Genomic DNA, 17,975 nt, shown 5'->3' with positions numbered 1-17,975 from the left:
TCTGGTGGTCTTCTGCCATAAACAAACTCTACAACAGAAGAAAGAAACTGTTGCAAAAAAGAGTAAAATCCCACGATTGGAGGAACTCCCTCGTCAGCCTCAGTAAGAAGCTGAGATCCTTCATAAAATCCTCCAAAGCTAGTTATGAAAACAAAATCGCCACTGATTCTAAAGACAACCATAAAGCATTCTATATCTATGTCAAGAATCTCAATGGCAACACTCAAATCTGCTCTGAGTTACAGCACAATGACACTAAATATACAGAACCAACTGATATTGCCAACATCCTGGCAGATAGGTTCAGTGCTAACTTTACCCCTCTTTCACCCCCTAAAGGGCCCATCTTTATACAGGAAGAATGCAAAGTTCCTGTAATCACCACTGCACAGGTAAAAACCTCACTCTCCAAAGCCAAGATCACAGTATCCATGGGACCTGACACCATCCCAGGCTGCCTTCTACATGAACTACAGAATGAACTGGCACCCCACCTAAGTACAATGTTCAATCATAGCCTCACCTCAGGCTTTGTGCCCATTGAATGGCGCACCGTGATGGTTATCCCACTCCACAAAGGGGGGGGCCACAACAGACCCCAGAAACTACCGACCCATTAGCCTGATGAGCCTGGTCTGCAAGGCCATGGAACTTATCATCATGGAACTCATAAACAAAGACATTGGAGATCTCCAAACTCTGGACCCCACACAGTTCAGGTTTGAAAAAGGCAGATCATGTCTCCTAAACCTGATAGACTTCTTTGAAGTAGTCACCAAAGCCATAGATGAGGGTAAGGTAGTTCACACAGCCTCTCTAGATCTTGCCAAGGCGTTCAACACCATCTTCCACTCTGGAATTATAGATAAACTCACTAAACTGGGTATAAATCCCTATGTCACAAGATGGGCTGCCAACTGGCTTACTGACAGAACCCACACTGTGAAAGTAACAGACTCCAAATCAAGCTTCAGACTAGTGACAAGTGGAGTATCACAGGGTTCAGTCCTGAGTCCTCTCCTGTTTGGTATACTTCCCTGAAGTGCAGGCTAACACAGAAGGTCTTTGGCCAACTAAATTCGCAGATGACTGCAAACTAGGAGCCATAATCAAAACTCCTAATGATGTGGACATCCTACAAAAGGGCTTCACTGAGACAGATGCCTGGTGTCAAAGCCATGGTTTCAAGCTCAATGCCAAAAAGTGCATTGTCATCCCCTTTGGTAAAAACTCTGTACCCATGAACTACCGCATAGGTGGTAGTCTACTTAACACTGAAAGTGTGATAAGAGACCTTGGGACACAGGTGGACAGTAGTCTCTCCTTTGATAATCACATCACCACGGTGGTCAGGAGATCCTTCTACGTGGCATACCTCATCACAAAAGGTTTCTCATCCAGGAAAAAAGAGGTCATTATTCCCCTCTACTCATCACTCATTAGATCCATTATAGAGTACAACGCCCCTTTTGGTATGTACCTCACAAGACATCCACAACAACTGGAAAGGCCGCAAAAATGCCTCACAAAGAGGATTACTGGCCTCAAACAGATGCCTTACGCAGACCATCTCAAAAATCTCCAGTTTTACTCAGTCGCATATCGCCTACTCAGAGGTGATCTCTGCCTAACATACAAAGCTATGTCAAACCCAGAGCTGTTGGACATGCTCCACTTAAAGAAATCCCAATCCCTCCGAGCTACATGCTCTAGGGAACTAAACCTTGTCAACACAATAAACAAAACATGCTGGAGGGATAGATTCCTGTCCCAGAGACTTCCCATACTCTGGAACAGACTACCTATCTCTGTCAAACAGAGCTCCTCATTAGCACTCTTCAAGAAAAATCTTGATGATTGGATGGGTAATAGGAAATTCACCCCGGGGATCACTTCTGTGGTTCTGCTTGACAGGGGCACAGGAAAATAGTTTTCTTGGGTAGTGAAAGCCAGGGAACCTTTTAGGCTAGGCTTGTATAGGCCCTAGGGCCAATAGCCTAGTACCTACCTATGAACCTATAAAATATAGAACCCATGCTATGTCCACCTCTAGCAGAATAACCGATTTAAGGAAGCAGAAAATGTGAGCATAAGTGACACACAAACAGTATACCTCTGCAGAATTTTTAATGTTATGCCCAGTTACTAGTCCAACTCCTAAGACAATTTTGAAAACATATCCCTACCTCTTTTTTTTCTTTTTTCCTTCTCTCATTAACTCACTAAAACTCCACTGAATAGTGGAGCAGAGGGATGCAGTGGGAAGGAAACTTCAAAATGCTGGAGTGAAGTAGAGAGAAATGAACTTGAGTGTAGTACAACAGATCAATTTTTTTCTAGTCCAAATTCTAGATATTTTCAAAACCGTGAGTATTAAAATACAACACATTTTAGTTTCAGACATTAAAATCAATTGAGTACAATTGCACTTTTATGAGATTGGGAATATCACAAACTTAGTAACAAGGAAACACCAGCTTTGGAATTTAACTGCAGTTAAGTGCACTTTCCCTAATATTTGTTGACATATTAGTGATATCAGCAACTGACACGATCAAGTAATTACATGCAAGCAATAATACTCAACAGGGTGTGTGTTATTGTGAAAATTACACCCACCCAGGGGTATTCTGAGGCCCGACGCAGCAGGTGGAGGGCATTTACACAATAGCATACACCCTGGAGGGTATTATTGTGGTTAGAGAATGGGCTGTCTGTAAAATTGTTGTGTTTTATTTATTTATATATTTTTATTACTATATTTTATATATATATTTGTGATGTAAAATAGTTCCTTCACCTAATGTTTCAAAGTTGCTGTAGTATATGTAAATGGTGATGGAAGAAGCATTTTACATTCAAAATATATCATTTTAAAAATAAATGACTAGATATTTGCTTTATTGTTTTGGTCCCTTACTGCTAAAATGTGTGCTTTCTTGCCAGTCATTGGGGATTGAAGTAATTGAATAATGGTATACATTTAACTTTCAGACTTTATTTCCTTCTGAAAATTCATGTTAACACAAATCCTGTTATTTGAAATACTTTGAGAGCTTTATAAGGCCAACATTTAAAATCTGTTCCTATTTTTGAGCCTTTGTTCCCCCTTTATTACAGGATTTATCCAGATTTCTTGAGCTAAAAGGTCGAGAGGTACACAAACCTCTTATCTGCTGCTGCTACTGGTCCATCAGTCTCCCTCCCTCTTACACACACACACACACACACACACACACACACACACACACACACACACACACACACACACACACACTACAGAAAATGTATACTAACACAAATCCTATTATTCAAACAACTTTGTGTTTTTTTTTGTAGGAATATATTCTTGTTTTGAGCCCTTGTTCCCCTCTTAGTTTAGGCAACATCTAGAAAAATTGATCTAACAGGTGAGAAGTACATAACCCTCCTCAATCCTGCTGCTGCCAGTTCTCGATCACTCTCAGTCTTCACTCTTTCTCACTCACACACACCTCGCTTTCATGCACGCAAGCACACATTCACACACACAGAAGCATAAACATGCAAAACACAAACAGAAAGATACACACACACACACACAATCACACATGCGCGCATGCACACACGCATACACAGACACACACACACACACAAACACAAACTTTTTTCTGTTATGTTTAGTCTTTACACTCGCTAAACAGCAAAACACATTTTTGTTATTTATTTATTTTTTTTAAATATATTTTACACTTGCACAGCAGAAGTGGTGCTTAGCAAGTATGAAATAATGCCAGCTGTTAGTTTTTTTCAGCCCACGTGCCACGGCAGCTTGATATACTGCTATTAATCATCGGACTCATGTTTAGTGGGTATTACTTGTATGTTAATACCCTGCTGGATGGCGTTCATTCTCCAGTCAGGGTGCACTCTACAGATCGCCCATTCTCTAAGCTTTGATAAACAACCTATGCTTCAAAAGTAGTACAAAAATGGTTAAATGTTGAGGTGTTAAACTTACTGGTTTAATTTACAGGTGTATGCCAATCAGGTCCCCAGAATATTTTTGACTAAGATGTACATTTCAAACATCAGTACTAATGTCAAATAGAATTCATTGTTATCCTTATATTACAAGGCTGCTTGCTATGACTTGAATGCTCCCACAGGAAATTTACAAAGAGAATTACAGTTTGCAAGAAAATATCAAACCCTTACAGAAATGTTTAGGTTTTTTTATTCATCTCCATATCTCTATATTAGGAAAAGACTTTTTCTAGCATGCAAAGCACTTTATGATGAATGCTTACAGCTATTGTTTGGTCTTAAAATCATGAAAATCCTAAGCTTCTATGAAAAATATTTTTTTCATACAGAATTCAAAGGTCTATAGTAGTCAAAAGCAGCAGCTTTATGTCACTATCCATAGACATAAACCGTTATAAACTTCTGATGCCTGCTACACCTTATGAATGTTTAAATTCATTTAAAGGAATATTAGACTTATGCGTTGGACTATTTGCCTTTGTAGCAAATGCAAGCAGTCTGCATTTTAGTATGGCTTTCAGTCCAAATGTAGGAAAACAAGAAGATATGAAGCCTATGTATAAATGGATTCATTTTAATATTTATAATATATTAAAGCAAGAATTCTGGAAGGTATGCTGAATTTCTAGTCATATTAACAAATATTCTGAAAATAACAAATGCTTACAAGTTGTATTCCCAACATTATTCATGTTTGTAGGTGTAATTGTGACAAAATGTGCCAACAATGTAATACCAGATGCTACATCAGTATAATTTTAAATAAATGGATAAAACTGTCATTACTCAATTTGCAGCACTGTTCAAGGAATATTAAACTGTCTTATTACTTTGGTACTGGATATACACACTGTGACAGTAGGAGGTACTGCCAGCTGTACCAGAAGAAGTGGGACAGTAGATGTGTAACATATGCCAGCATAGTTAGCTGGAATTTGAGTAAAGACTGTTATGTCATTTGTATATCAAACTGGTTTGTACAGATGCTTGTGTTAAAACATATATTTGTAAAGCTGCTTGTGTTAAAATGTATCAACAATGTGCCCTGATGGAAAGCAAAGAAATGTACATACATTATTGCAACTGTTGAAATGTATATGTTGTAACAGAGGATACTGGAAGAGAAGAGGTTATTCTCAGTCCAGCCAGCTTTAAAATATATCTGGAATTAAATTACTTTATAGGTTAAGCCATAAAGATTTTATCCCACAGTTTTGAGTGGAGCCAGAGATGCACTGTCTGTGCTACAGAATAGTTTGTAGTGCCTGTAGCAAGAGTGGAATGGTTTTATTGTTTTATGACTTCCAGCAGCTGCAGCAGATCTGAGCAAAGCTCTATTTGTGTGTATGGTAACACATAGGTGCTAATATCCTGGCAGCTTCTAGTGTTGGTAAGTGTGGGAAACAGAGTCAGATGACCAGATGTTTGTGATGTCATTCTGTAAGCCAGAAATAATATTTAGGTATTAGTAGGAGATTGCTCTCAGTATTCTGCCTTGGATCTGACAACAAGGACCACTCACCCACATCATCTTGCCTTGCTCTATTCAGTAAATAGGAACAGTAATTCTCTAGATCATTCAGAAAAATATTGTGAGAATAGTTAAGCATTGATTTTCTGTAACTGTGTGACTCTTTCCAGCTGTGCTATTTTCAATATTTCCTGTGACTGAAACTCAGGTGTTTATGGTAAATAGATATTTAGTATTGTCATGTTCTTTTATTTATTATTAAATATATTTAAAATTCTCATTTTGACTGGTCCTTTTAGAAAAAACATTTAAGTTTTGACAGAATTTTCATATATTTATGTGGTGATAACTCTGGTCACTCGTGAAAGTCTTGCTGTTTGGTCAACATTACCATTTTTATCATAGCTCTCAACCTCTAAGGTTAGCAGGGTCTAAAGTTGGAGGTGTCTCTATTTACATTGAAAATAAATACACTTCAAGAAATATGGACAAAGCCTGACAAAATGGGAGTCAATGTCCCAAAAATTGGGACATATTTTAAATATTGCTCTTATAAACTTAGAAAGTTGCTAGCGTAACAGGGTTTGTTTTAACACATTTTTCTGAAGGATATGAAGTCTGAAACTCAAATGTGTGTTGTTATTTAGAGACTTCAGTCTTCAGATCATCCCCTTGACTTGCCAGAAAACCACAAATTTTATGAGGAACAGACTAAAAATACGTGCCAAAAATATGGACATTCTGCAAAAATCTGGATAGTTGAGAGGTATGATTTGTATTAATATTAATTTCACTCAGTAAAACTGGGTACCTTTGGAAGAGTCCAGAGTAACTCACTTTGTAATACCTGGTAGTGGTGATAATTACCTTATAGTCTGGGTAGAAGGGGGCATATCTAGAAAACCTGTGTCAGCCTTTCCCAGGTGTGTGTGTGTTGTGTGCCAGCCACCTGGAGCAGGGACATGAAGCAGTGGTTTCACAGAGACAGTGGTGAAGGACTTAGCTTGAGCACTCAGCTGAGGACCTAACTCTGCAGCTGTACCAGTGGGGAGCCTTACTGGGAACCTATGGAGAGATAAGTATAGAGAAATCCAGACTCCAGGCTGACTGTGATCTCCGTCTGCTCTTTAGGGAAATTATGCTTGAAGCAGAGAGGTCTGCATCTGGAAATGAGTGTATCCAGTTGAATTCCAAGCGAACATCCTTCTCCAGTGTCAGTGGTGAGGATTCAAGCTCCTTGTATACTGGTCCAGAGTGGGGATGTCACACACACTAATTAGAATCTGATGGCAATATAAACAATTCTCAAAATATATTATTTGGTTTAATTTCATTACTACTACTATCATGCCAAGTGGTTCACATGACAAATGTAACTTTAAATCTCATGTATTGTCATGTACCTATTCATTTTCAGAGTATTTTATATCCTCAGTTTCTTTTAAATAAGATAAAATAAAATAATGATGAAAACATAGCAATACAATTATCAGTTTATAAAGCTGCTGTGCTAATATAGTTAGAATAAATCAATTCTCAGTTTTACAGAAAAAAAGCATTTTAAAACAATAACAAAAATATAATATCCTAAGGGGCACATAAGAACATTGATGTGTTAAAATGGTCATATACCTCAAACTGCAGTTTTCTTGCATGGAATTACTTGATATGTTTAACTGCAGGTGTATGCATGTGACCATCTGAAAATTCTACTCATTGTGGAAAGGGCATTGTTTGCCAAAACATTGAGGTTATTTTATGTAAAATGACAGGTGTGCTTATTATTTTTAAATCCAAATTGTGTATGACCAGTGTAGCACTTCATGATTCGAAGATACAGTATGTAACTTTCTGTGAAGCATACAACCATACAATCGTTGGCTTCAGTGGATTAATGGTCGTGCATGTGGGAATTGCTGTGATGAGTAGCTATATATAAAAGCACAGCAATCCCCCCTCCTTTCTTGCATTGGCGTGTTTAACATGCTCTGCAGGACTAGTTGCCTTTTTTAGGCAATACCAAACTGAAAGTACTTCTGACACAGCAAATCAAAACCAAGAAAATCTAAAGGCATTACTGCTCAATGCTAGGAGCCTAAACAAAAAATTCCACTCCAGGGAAACTCTCTTTACCCTAGAGAATGCTGACGTCTGTGTGGTCACTGAGACGTGTTTTAAAGCCGCGGAGAGCACACCAACAGTGCAAGGTTATAATGCCTTCCACAAATTTAGACCAGTTACTTCATAGGCAGGGACAAAAGGTGGAGGTGTCTCTATGTACATCAAAAATAAATATAATTCAAGGCTGGTCAAACAGGACAATGCACTTGAGCTGCTCTATGTTCAAATCGCCATAGGTAAAATCCAATACCACTTCCTTGCAAGCTATAGGTCCCCCTCTAGAAACCCATGCCATGTATTTAATCTTATTAGAAACACTAACCATCCAACCCAATACCATATTCATGGGAGACTTTAATTACCCTACAATTAACTAGGAATCCTATATGACATCAAAAATATATGCACAGATATTCCTGGATTTTGTAAACATAAACTCCCTGGGCAAGATAGTCAATACACCAACCACGGGTGCAACCACACTGGATCTGATCCTCACTAATATGGAAGACTGTTGCACACAACTTACTGTAATGCCTTCCCTGGAAAGGTCAGACCACAAAATGTTCTCCACTGAAGTAAAAATAAGGCCTGGATCCCCAGCTAAACCGTGAACATTCAGGAACTATTCTAAGGCTAACCTCCTGCTACTAAGTAAGAACCTGGCAAAATTTCAAGCCCCCATAAACCCTGAGAACACTTCTGCTTATTTAGAACTTTTCACAGAAACCCTGTACAAACATGTTAATAGTGCATAGAGGCAGCTGTACCCACCAGGAAGAAGTACAGAACTAGCTCAAAAAACAAGCCACCCTGGTGGAATCACAAAATCAATTGGGTGTATAATAGGAGGAAGACAATTATGGCAAAAATTAGGAGGTGCAGTACCCAGCAGGATAAAAGCACTCTCATCAAACTAAACAAACAACTCAGAGGATAAAGTATACCAAAGCCAAATTTGAGGTAAGTTTGGCCTCCTAGGCCAAGAACAACTACAAAGCATTCTTTAGCTATGTCTGCAACCTCAAAGGCAATACACAATTGTGTAGAGAGCTCATTGTAAATGAAGCCAAATATACTGAGCCAGAAGATATAGCAAACCTCCTGACTGATAAATTCAGCTCCAACTTTACTCCTTTCTCCCCCTCAACTTTCCCTCAGGAAATATCATCAAATATAACTTCCCCTACTATCACTTTAATGCTGTCTCTAAGACAAAAAAAAAACAATGCATCAATGGACCCAGATAATATCCCAATCTAAATAGCATGAAACATGACCCATTGGGGCCTCTGGAATTACTATTTAACTGTAGCCTCCAAACAGGCTTCATGCCTCATAAATGGAGAAAAGCAACAGTCATCCCTCTGCACAAAGGTGGGCCATCTACAGACCCTGCAAACTACAGACCCATACATCTCACTAGTCTTATATGTAAAGCCATGGAAAGAATTATCATGGAGATGATCAACAGAGATATAGTAAACCTTCAGACACTGGACCCAACCCAGTTTGGTTTCATCAAGGGCAGATCATGCCTACTCAACTTAGTGGACTTCTTTGAGAAAGTCACCAAAGCAATGGATGAGGGCAAAATCATTCACACTGCCTACCTTGACCTGGTGAAGGCATTTAACACAATATCCCACTCAGGCATTGTTGACAAACTCAAAAGGTTAGTACAAACCCGTATGTCACCCAGTGGATAGTCAACTGGCTCACAGGCAGGACCCAGGAAGTTAGAATTGGGGAGTCCAGCACTACGAAGAGGCCAGTCACAAGGGGAGTCCCTCTGGGATCAGTCCTTAGACCCTCCTTTTTGGCATTTACTTCTCAGAAGTCAAGGCCAATGTCAGTGGTCTCTGGCTGACTAAATTTGCAGATTATTGCAAATTAGGAGCTGTCATTGAATCTCACACTGACACAAATGTTATCCAGGAAGGGCTGACACAGACAAACAACTGGTGTCAGAGCTATAAACTAAAATTAAATGCAAAGAAATGCATAACAGTATCCTTTGGGAAGTCATTTATCCCTGGTAACTATCATATTGACAAAACATCCCTTAGAGTTGACCCAGTAGTCAAGGACTTAGGGACATACATACAGATAGCAATCTAGCCTTTGATCATCATGTGTCTACACTGGTGAGGAAATCATTGTATGTTGCGCAACTTATAAACAAAGGTATGGCATCTAAATCCAAGGAAGTCTTTGTTCCACTGTATTCAGCATTCATCAGACCTATCATTAAGTGCACTGCCCCCTTTTGGTATGTACCTAACCAGGCAAATCCAACAACAGGAGGATCCACAGAAGTTCCTCACTAAAATAATACATTGCATAAGTAATATGTCCTATGCAGACCACCTCAAGGCCCTATTCCTGTATTCTGTCTCCTATAGGCTTTTGAGGGGAGATCTATGTCTGGCATAAAGGGCATTGTCAGACCCCACTCTGATGGACCTCCTGCATATCCACAAAATAAACAGTACTAGAATTTCTCATTCTAAAGACTTAAACTTTGCCTGTGATATAAATAGGACCTGCTGGAGAGAGAGCTCTGTATCCCAGAGACTACCCCATCTATGGCACATGCTCCCCATCCATGTGAAGCAGAGTTCCTCCTTAACCCAATTCAAGTGCAACTTGGACAGCTGGATGGAAAAATGGAAATTCATCCCTGGTTTGGCACCTATGTCTCTAATGCAAACAGGTAACTTGTAAATGGTTCGTCTCCCAGGCCCATGCTTACACTTATCAAGGGTATCAGAACTTGTCAGAGATTTGGGATGCATGACAAGGCTTAAAGAGGCCCTTGTGGTCATTAGCCTAAACACCTATGAACTAGTGACTAGGATAACTAGAAGGTGTTTCCAAAATGTAGAGTGTTATATTTTTAGTACAGCAACTCCAAAATAAGTCAATTTGCTTTATACCATGAAAGTTGAAATCCAATAGAATTAGTTCAGACAGAATTAAAGGGCAGCTAATTTCATAAACAGACAACATCAATAAAGTGATTTTAACCTAACATTTTTAGCCAGCTAATGAATCTATTTTACATACTTAGTAAAGCTGGTTAGCACTTTTGCCTCTAAGTGTGGTTCTATACAGTTTAGTTCTTAACACAGATGCCTTCTTTTGAAGTACCTTTACACCCATGTAGGCTTTAGACAAGTGTTCTAATTTCTGGCTATATATATTTCTCAGGCATGCCATAGATGTTTTGGAAATCTTCCAGTTTGCTTGTATATGTATGTGACTTAGGAATACATGTATGTGTGTGGTATGTACATGTCTGCTCATCCTGAAATAAACCTGCATCATCTACAGAATTAGTTTCTCTGACCAACTCTTCATCTGACAAATATGATCAAGAAAACAGAGGAAAACAGCTTAGAATCTTAACAGTCATGCAGTCATCTGTCCCTAAGATGTAGTGGTGGTAATGCATAAGGAGAGAGACTGTGTGACTAACTCAATGGAACTATCAGAGCTAAAAGAGTAACTTGTAACTGTGTCTTGACAAGATAAACCATAAACACATTTCCTTGCTGCAAAATCCTATTCTCATGCTACAACTCTCAAAATATCATACATAGACCAACAGCATTCTTTTATTTACTTATTTTTTTATTTACTTATTTGCTTGTTCATGACCTATCTAATTTTAGACCCATTTCCATGCTGTCTCCTCTATCTAAAATAATGGAAAAATGCATCCACAAACAATAGTTGAATATCTAACCAGCAACAACCTACTATCCCCTTCACAATATGGTTTTCGACCATCCCACAGTACCATTACTGCCCTAGTCTCCTTCACAAATTACATCTATAATGCCCTAGATAGAAACCTACTTACATCAGTCCTGTTATTGGATCTCTCAAAAGCATTTGACACAGTCTCCCACATCAAACTTATCCAGCAACTCCACTCACTAGGATGCTCTGATGCCACCCTAACCTGGTTCACTAGTTACTTGGAAAACCAACAGCAATCTGTAAAATGGCTGAATAACCTCTCTAGCTTTCTCCAAAATAACATAGGAGTGCCCCAGGGTTCAGTCTTGGGACCCCTACTATTCAACATTTTTATAAATGACCTAAATAAAGTTCCCACTGACTGTTCTACCATACAATATGCAGATGATTCAACCATAATCTGTACCTCCAATAACTTCACTGACCTCCAAAAGTTAACACAAAAGGCTTTTATATCCGTAGGACTCTGGCTAAACCAATCACAGCTATTACTTAACCGAAATAAATCTAAACTACTCATCTTTGCACCTAAACCTGTTCCCACAGACTTTACTATATTCTCCATAAACAAAACCCCAGTAGAGTTAGTAAATCATGGCAAACTGCTAGGAATTACTACTGACAGCAAACTTAGCTTTGACTTGCATATTAATAATGCAATATAAAAGACTCACTTCAAATTAGACAAACTTTACAGAAACAAACATTGCTTAGACAAATCCATCCGAATAAAACTTTCAAAAATTCTTCTCCTTCCAACCTTACTATATGGGTCTCCTATCTTCACCAATCTCCACAACTCTTTGCAACACAAACTACAGTACTGTTATTATAAGAATGCAAAATTCGCATCAGCCCAACCAAATCGCATCCACCATTGCCAGGCCACTAAAGAACTAAACTGGCTAGAATTTGGACATTACCTACATTACACACAACTTACCTTTGCCCATAAAATTGTTTTTAAACCTGAGTGTTGCTCTTCCCTGAATAAATATAATTGAACTTTACGTCCCATCCAAAAATCTACACTCTTACAACAAACACCTACTTAAAGTATCAAAGCCTAGTAAAAGAGCAGGTAGCTGCCACTATTCCCATTCCATAACTAAGCTGTAGAACACCCTCCCATCATCAGTTACAGAATTAGACAACATAATCTCCTTTAAAAGATAACTAAAACAACATCTCACTGATAACCCCAGCTGCACATGCAACACATATCCACAGCCTCCTTAATCTAGCAAAACTGTTTCACGTAGCAAATATACTTATGTATATGTTATGCTGTTATACCATACGAGTTATCCCTAATCTTTAGTATCCTAGTCCACACATTAATACCACCATCTTAACACATTTTCTCTTCTCTGTCACTTTCTACTTTTGATACTACCATTAAATATATGCCACCTATAATCTACTTATTCCCACAACCTAGATATAAGATTCTAACTATATCTGTCTTACCTTTAAGTTTAACTCTCTAATTCTATCTTTCCCTTTTCCTACTGTCCCCAAATAAAATTGAGCTGTATTGTTAAATATTTCTAACTGTATAATTTTCCTACATGCTAATGTTCCATCGTTACTGTATTGTGCCTTTTTACAACATATTTGCTGTTTAGACAGTTTTCTGTTGCTTTATAATTATAATTTTGTTTCCTTACAAATTCATGTAATGATTTCCATGTAACTTGGAGCTTTTCTCCCCGGGCCTCCACTGAAAATGGGTCTCAAGCCCAGTGGACTTTCCCGGTCAAATAAATAAATAAAGTAAGACCAAAAGTCTCTTTTCAAGTGTGACACAGTGTACTGGCTTAACTGACTTATTCAGAGTTAGTAAGTATTCAGTCTGTGGATTAAGACATCAAACCCAGGAATATAGACCAAAGGTTGTTTATAGCTCATAGGTTTAATTTTATGGGCTTTATTGTGAGACATTATAACAGCTCATGTAAAGAATTATCCAAAGCTGAGATCATTAACATTTAATTTGTAAAAAATAATAATAGAGAAAAGTGAAATGTTAACTGAAAAACTCAATTAAGTTTAAGGTGACAAGTTCTATCAATCACACACATTAGGATGGCCACACCAAATTATCTTGGAAGTAAACAAAGAAGCTATCCAAAAAGTATACTCTTACAAACAGTTGTCAGTTACATGGTTTATGGCATGAATAACACAGATATTTTGAAAATCAACAATTCTGTATGCCTACCATCTGTAAATGAAGCTACAGGTTACTTGAAATAGTTTCCTGTATCATATGATTCCCTATCCTGTCTACTAGACCACAAAAGTGGTACTAGCTATTCTAAGGGTTTCCAAGCGAAGCTGGTTTCTTTCTTTCTTATCCCATCTCATGCTGTAATTTCCAGAATCTTTGATGATAATTGGGGGTGCCATTAACCTGACAGAAGATAGGCAGCCGTGTAAAGATGATCACATTCTTGGTTATTAAGAATAATATCATGTCAGCCTCTTTTAGATTGCGCTATAATAAGCTGGAGGTTTGTGATGTTCCTTTGGTAGAATACCTGCACTCCTAATACCAGGAGGGCTGACATAGCAGCTAATAGGGCTTTTAGATGTTTTAATTTAACTCACCAAGGGTAGATAGGTTAAGGTCAACAAAAATTTTAGTGCATTACATAACATCATGCTGTGGAAGAGGTGCTGCTACTAATACACTGGCTATCCAATTGGCGGATTTAAGCCTGTTCCTAAGGATGTATGGTCTACATAACTTTACAAAACACTAGTTAGTATGTAGGCTTTTAAAAAAGGTGGAGCAGAATTCCTGGCTTGTGAACTGATTGACATTAGCCCATAGGCAGATCTTTACTAAAACTGACACTGGCAGGCATACACAGTATTACTCCTGATTATCATATGTACTGCTCTATTGGCAACACTGTTTGTATTGCTCTCTTTTAGATCCTTTTGTATTAATGACTTGCTAAGGGGTTTAAAATGGTTCCATGTGTCAGTAGTTCAAGATGTGGTGCTGGTTTGGACTGGTTGTTCTAAAACAGATCAATCAGGGTTTGGCCAGCAAGTGAATTCAGACAGCTCTCTTACACCCTTACTTTGTTCACATCAGTGGCTCCTTACTTTGCAGAAGCTTTCTTGCTCTTGTGATCTTAGCTTTTTCTTTCAAACGAGAGCCAGCTATGCCCCAGTGATCTTGGCAGATGCTTATGTAGGGTGATGATCTCCCAGGGTCTACCTTGTGAGGGTTATGAATCTCTTTCTTTTAGGCTGGAGAGTGCCTCAGGTCACTGGTGTTAACTAAGAAGAGCGGTAGATGGTCCTATCTTATTAGATAGATGTTAATCCTGCTTATTCTTTCTCATATTTATTTGTCTTTGGTTCAAATGGCCTGTGAGTGCTCAAATGTACACCAGGCAAGCAGCAGTGCCCAAGTCTCAGGAAATACACACGCAGTGGCCATCATTATTATACATTAGTACACGTGTAGAGTTTCAAGACTATCCAAGAGCCATAAACAAAAAAAAATAATGAAAAAAAAAAAAAAAAGAAAACTTGGCTTACTCCACTTGCCAGGCTGTTCATTAAAATAGCCTGGCACTGCTGACAGTGCAATATTCTACCTGCTGCCTTCAGAAGACAGTCATGGGGCTCAGAAAGCAGTGAGGTGCTGTTTCCATTGGCTCAGGCTACATAAATGACCTAGACAGCCTAGCCATAAGTGAAAACAGGAAGTTGGAACAATTGGTAAATTTAAATAGGTAGGAGAATAGGAGGAGTAAAAGTAAATGTAACTGAAATGAATGAGTGCGGTTGCAAGTTTTTTTTTTTCTTAATTAATTTATTTATAACTTTAAAGGTATTGTCAAGCCAAATGCTAAGTATCTAACAACCCCCCCCACCACAAAAACACAAAATTTGAAATTCTAAAGTACAGAGGTTGCTAGTTAATTTGCCGGCAACTAAACATCAGGGAATGAATGAAATTATATAACATGGGTGAATTATTTGTATTTGGCACAATAGGTTACACAAATATTTGAAATGACAACAGAGGGCTCATTAAAAATATTGAAATATTTAAAGTAGCTATACATTTATTATTATATTAGATATTTTATCATGGTTTAGTAAATAATAGCAAACAATTTGCAATTACTGTAATAAAACAAATTAATGTATTTGTTTTATAACATGTTAGGGGTTTAGGGGTTGACATAATGGCAAATATCACCAATAAAACAAAAGCAGCAGATAAAAGGCAACTTCTTTATTAACACATACGTGAGTTAAGCGCTTTTATCCCTAGCTTACATCAACGGACTATCTCAGAACTAAAATACAACAGTAAAACCACATTTGACATAGTCACACTAATTAACAATCCACCAATAAAAACAGTTGTTGCAATTAACCGTACATATGCCCCAGTTTAACCCTTATAATGCTGAAGCTTCAAAAAATAGGAAATACTAGTGTATTCATTTAACCCTGGATAAACAGAGGTATTCAGGCGAAATTGCCATTTTAGTTCAAAAACTCAAGATGCTCTGGTAATATTTTACCTTGTAGGTCCAGTACAATCTGCTGTATTACCAAAAAACAAAATTCATGTCCACTACATTCCATTACATGTTTGCTTAGAACATTAGTGGACTTCCCTTTTTTTAATGTCTGTCAGATGTTCATAAATCCTACCATGTAAATGTCTGGATGTCTTTCCTATATAGAATACTGGACACAACCCACATTTTGCTAAATAAACTACATTAGTGGACAGACAATTATAATGGGCCAGATTCACGAAGGCTTGCACGGAGTCTAAGAGTAGAGTAAGACTCCAGACAGCCAACATGTCTGCCGAGCGATCCAGGAACAGCCGGCAGGGGAGTACATGAGAGCTCTTAAAATGACTCTTGCACGGACAGTGTTAGGATATGCAAATTACCTCATCTGCTGCTGAAAGCTATGCAAATGAGATAAATTTGTGATCCAGGAAACACTAACTTGTCCGAGTAAGAGTAGTGTTATTTGCAGAAATGTACTCAGTTGGCAACTGAGTACCGTTCTGCAAATAGCAAAATGGAGCTATGACAGCTCCAAATAAAGGATGTATCCAGTTGAGGAAGCATGCCAATGGCCAAATATAAGGCCATTGGCATTATTATGTGTTGCAAAATAATAAAAAAAATCCCCCCCCCCCCGGTCTTCGATGTTTAAGCGTAGTGCAGCACTGTGCAAACGTGCGGCACTCTAAAAACCAGAAAAAAAAAGCCTAAAAATAGGCATTTTATTAAATATATTCATCTGCCATGCAGGTGAATGGGAGGCTGAAGACAACATGGCTAATGGGTAGAGGTTGCTAAGGGGGGAAGCTCAGTCTGAAAGATGTAACCAAGCAGTAGTAGGCAATCCTATGCAAATGAGTATACGGATAGTGAATCCCAATTTTCCCTGCCATGTGAACCATGTCCCTAGAATGCAAGAGTAGGATTAGGGGAGTAACAGAGTAGAAGATAGGTGACATCATGAGGGGGGTATGTTACAAAGACTGTAAGCTTATTGGAGCAGGGTGGCATGTGTTTGCTGTGAGTTACTCAGGACTGGAAGAGGCATGTCTACAGTTGTCTGAACTGAAACCCAGAAACTGAAGGTGTACACCGTGGCTATCACTAAAGTTTCTTGCAAAGATGCTTACACTGTGTGCGCGTGTGTACGCCCGTGTGAGCCTGTGTAAGGCTGTCTAAGCCTGTGTGTGTGCATGTGCACCCGCCTAAGCCTGTGTAAGGCCGTGTAAGCCTGTGTAAGGCTGTGTGTGCGCGTGTGCGCGTGTTTGCCTTGTTGCTGCCCCCGTGGAAACAGAAAGGGAAAAGGAAGGAAAAGAAGTAGTAGGAAGTTAACCAAGGAGAAATAGCAGAGATGCCAGGTGAAATCAATCAGAATCAGCCAATTATACTTGCAGTACACTAGCCCAGCCCAGCCCAGCACTTAAAACTCTACAAACAACATTCCTCCATGTTTTTCTCAGAAACACTGCAACACTGCAGTCTACAAAGAGAAGTGAAAACTTAAAAAGCTTAACTCAGACAAAAAAATGTTAGGGGCTGCCATTGCTATTATAAGGCAACATGTGCAAGATGCTGAGGGTCGTGCCATTGCAAATGCTGATGAGCAACCCACAGTGAGGAGACGGAGAAGACTGTACAGACCTAGGGTAACCTACCAGGGGCTACATGAGCTGGAGATAGTGGAGTGCTATAGAGTGGACAGAGACCTCCTGCAGCAAATTGTTGAGCTGTGCAGGCCACGCCTCACACACAGAACCAACAGAGGGGAACCCATCCCAGTAGAAACCAAGGTATGTGTTGGCCTAAGAATACTAGCAACAGGTACCTTCCAGAGACCAACTTTCACAGGCATCAGCAACCAGGGTACTGCACCAGTTCCTGAATGCCATGTTAGCACAAGTCGGTGATCATGTATATTTCCCCAATTCCCATGAGGTATTGGCCAGCAATATGTGCCTCTTCCAGCAAATAGCGGAATACCCCGAGGTAGTGGGTGCAATTGACTGCAGGCACATACACATCAA

Source organism: Protopterus annectens, chromosome 7.part0 (genome assembly GCF_019279795.1).
Source record: "Protopterus annectens isolate FY-2018-M chromosome 7.part0, PAN1.0, whole genome shotgun sequence".
Taxonomy (NCBI): Eukaryota; Metazoa; Chordata; order Ceratodontiformes; family Protopteridae; genus Protopterus; species Protopterus annectens.
This window is presented reverse-complemented; position numbering follows the sequence as displayed.